Raw genomic sequence first — 3,434 nt, forward strand, 5'->3', positions numbered from 1 at the left:
AAAGAAAAAAATGGGAAATGTTTGAGCTAATATTCTAAAATAAGGGAGGAATGCAAAAATATAAACTCTGGAGTCATCTATGTAAAATTAGAAAAAAATTCCAAAGTTCATACCTATAACACAGTTGTAGGAAAACAAGCAGATTTGAGTGCTAAATGAATTAAAAATTTTAATAACTGGTCATTTGTGACAACTGAGAAATAGATTTGGGCAAACATGTTGAAACCACAACATCACAGAGTTCTAGGATGGAAGAAGAAAAATAATGCAATAAACTTAAATTCAACTATAGTAAAAGTTCGGTTGCATAACAGCCAAAATGTTGAAGAACATTTAAAATTACAGCAAACAGGTGGAACACATTAATAAAAAAGCACATATCAAAAACTGTAGAGAAAATATAGTATGCATATGAGCTCTCTATGTGTAACTGTTTAGGAATCCATGTTCTTATTAAACTATAAGTTCCTTGGGGGTTAATAGAGTGTTATTTTCAATAGTGCCTGGCATAAGGCAGGGTCTCAATAAATATTTGTTAAACCAATGTAAAGCTTATTATTCTGGATCCTAAAAAATTCAAGACTTATAATATTGTAATAACTATGTATGGTGTCAGGTGGGTACTAGACATTGGGGGAATCATTTCGATGGTTATGTAAATGTCTAACCACCATACTGTACACTCATATTTTAGGTAATATTAAATGTCAACGGTAATTGAAAAATAAAAAAAATTTAAATTCAAAACTTGCAGTAAACATGTTATGCATATGATGATTACTAAGGGAAAAACCCTAAACTTACTTGTCATCGCATATTATGTAATTTTTGCTTTTTGTTACACAGTATCCCCTCACACATTATGTAACATACTATAAACTTTAATAGTTTCTATTTTGCTAATCGCTAGCCATTTATCTGTTTAAAATATATACAGTACTAATTTATAGAATACAAGTTAAAAAATATTCAATTCATAGGTATCAATGATTCTAACTGGGAATTCTTCTCCCTCATTTTATTATGAATGAATAAGCTTACACACTTGTTTATATGTTTCTCTGAAATTTTCTAGACACTTTAGACTTGGCATATGTTTTAATCTCTCTAACAGCCACTAAATTCCTCAGACACAAGGGATCTGTATCTTACACTTCTTCGTTGCAAGGAAGAAGGTGGAGAAAATGGCATTTGTGTCAGAGATTCCAAGAATGGGGGTAGGAGGCAGAGCATCTGAGGTGGAAGGCTTAGACTGAAGTGGTTCTGTTAAACTGTTTCTGGGCCACGATCATCTGAAAAAGCTAAAGAAACCCTGCAATCATTTTCGGGCCGCTCTTGGACCCCAGAACTAATTTATAATATGACCGGTGGTCCTCTGCTGCTGCTGCCTCGAAGTTCCTGGTGAACAGTGAAACTCCGGGGCACACTGGCAACATTTACTGTCAGGAAGGGTCCAGGAAATCTAAACACCTATCTCCGGACAGCAGCCCGAGCACGGTTTGAACCCCCAAGTGGCCCCCTTACTCTGCGGGAATTGAAAGCCCTCTGTCTCTTCTTTTCTTTCACTTCGAATGCAGAGAAAACACCAAGGGTTTTTACTGCGAAGCTAGAAGCAAAGTGGGAGAGAGGCGACATTCAACAGCTCTAATGCTAGGGAGGCCATGGCTTCCGCTGGGGCGGGGAGACCCTCGGCCTAGCCAGAGGCTCCTCAAACCCCACCGCACCTGCTGGGGGAGGGCTCGCGGAAGCTTTGTCTCTACGAGGCAAGAAGTGCAGGGTAAGGGCACGAAATGCGAGTGGTGTCACTTTCCTCATGGGCTCCCCAAAGATCGCAGCAATCCCGGCAGGTCTCCCGGGGTCGATACTTTGAGGGTCGCGCAATCTGCGCCGGGGGAGCCCCAGAGGCGGGCCAACCTCCACCCCGATCTCCCCGGGACCTGGAACGATGTCTCGGCCTCGAGGGCTCACGGACGCCGAGCGGGGGAATGGAGGAAGCGTTACTGGGCATGGTGCCCGGATCAGGGAGCCTGGCTGCAAGCATTCCCGCAGCGAGGGCAGCACTCACCGAACTGCTGGGTTGAGCTGGGTCGTGAGAGCCGCTGTCAAGACGTGACCCGGAAGCATAAACTGCCTTTAGCTGGCCCCTCTGTTTACAGGACTTGAAGAGCTACTAGGATGAGCGCTTGCGCACCGAGCCGTGTCCGTAGGCGGGACGCGCCTGCGCAGACTTGTGAGGCCGCCTATGTCCTACCCACGCCTAGTTAAGCGGTCACTTTCTCGCCTTGCCCAGAAGCTTTATAACAGGCGCAAAGTGGCGCTCTGGCCGGGTCCATGGGGCTGCAGACCCCGAGGTGGGCACAAGGCTCACTGGCCCAGCTGTTGGGCTGACGCTGTGGGGCCGCGCCTGCGTGGACCAGGTCTGCAGTGGGTCCATCCGTGTCCCCCGTTGCCTCCCACTGTTTCTATCTGAGATCGGGCCTGGAGCCTCATTCCCAGATTATTCCCAAGCTCGCTACACTAGTTCAGTTTCTTAGGAGACTGTTAGTAAGAAGTGTCTTTGGCAAATAAAAGAGATTTTCAGCATTACAATTTTGGAACGCACCTCTGCTCCTCAGAACCTTGTTGAATATCGTCTGCCCTCCCTCAGAAGGAGCTATACCAAAGATAAACAACCATCTAAGAGGTGCAGTAGCCCAAATGCTGAGGACTGAAAAAAAGGTGCATGCTGACAATACCCTTCCCACCCAGAGAGATGCCGATGCCTCTGTGATGTACTTTCCACACAAAGCATAAACAGTTCGAAGCCATTAGCACATAGTGAGGCATGTAAAGAGTGAAGCAGCCCACGCAGACTGTAAGTGCTGTGATCTGCTTGGCAGCCCGTTTAACCAAGAGAGCCCAAGTACCCACTCCCCAAAGCTTGCTGGAAGTACCAAAATTCAACTAGTTTGAAAGTAAAGCAGGGCCCAGGCAATTCACGTACATCAGTGAGGGAGTGGCGAATGGAAAAGTTCATGCCCTGAGTGAGTCCTCTCTGAGTTCCAAAAGCAAAGAATTTTGCCATGTAGGAATGTGTCTCACACCTCCTGCCACTCTGCTATGGTGAAATTGTCTAATATTTCAAAAGAAGTCGAAATCCAGATTTTTAAAAAGTAAATTCCTTCAAATTGCAAATGTTGGCAACTTTTTTTTTTTTTTTTTTTTAAAGAATCATGTTTTAAAAGCAGGCAACATTCAGCCTGCAAGCCACCAGTTCCAGACTCTGGATTAAAGGCTGCTTTGGTCATTGACAGCTTTGTGGAAGAGTAGTTTAGGGGCATCCTTCTGATTGAGAGGGAGTCTGGGGAGTTGATTTGAAAGCTGTAGCTACATATTAACTATACTTTTTAATTCATAGATTTACTTGGGAAAGTTTGACGGACCCTGAATGAGAG

The 3,434-nt window shown here is 44.4% G+C and overlaps 1 protein-coding gene across 3 annotated transcripts in view; it reads right to left on the bottom strand.

Moving 5' to 3' along the window:
* Positions 1-2,203, bottom strand: part of ASB8 (ankyrin repeat and SOCS box containing 8) — a 9,899-nt gene extending 7,696 nt beyond the window's left edge. Inside the window, exon 1 of one of the 3 annotated variants that reach the window (XM_011368213.2) lies at positions 2,066-2,203. The gene's annotated coding sequence lies outside the window, so the exon portion shown is untranslated. The remainder of the gene's footprint in view (positions 1-2,065) is intronic. The other 2 variants (XM_023535484.1, XM_011368214.2) reach the window with 2 other exon arrangements.
* Between the last annotated feature and the right edge of the window lie 1,231 nt (positions 2,204-3,434).

The sequence above is a fragment of the Pteropus vampyrus genome, unplaced genomic scaffold, assembly GCF_000151845.1.
Source record: "Pteropus vampyrus isolate Shadow unplaced genomic scaffold, Pvam_2.0 Scaffold140, whole genome shotgun sequence".
Lineage (NCBI taxonomy): Eukaryota > Metazoa > Chordata > Mammalia > Chiroptera > Pteropodidae > Pteropus > Pteropus vampyrus.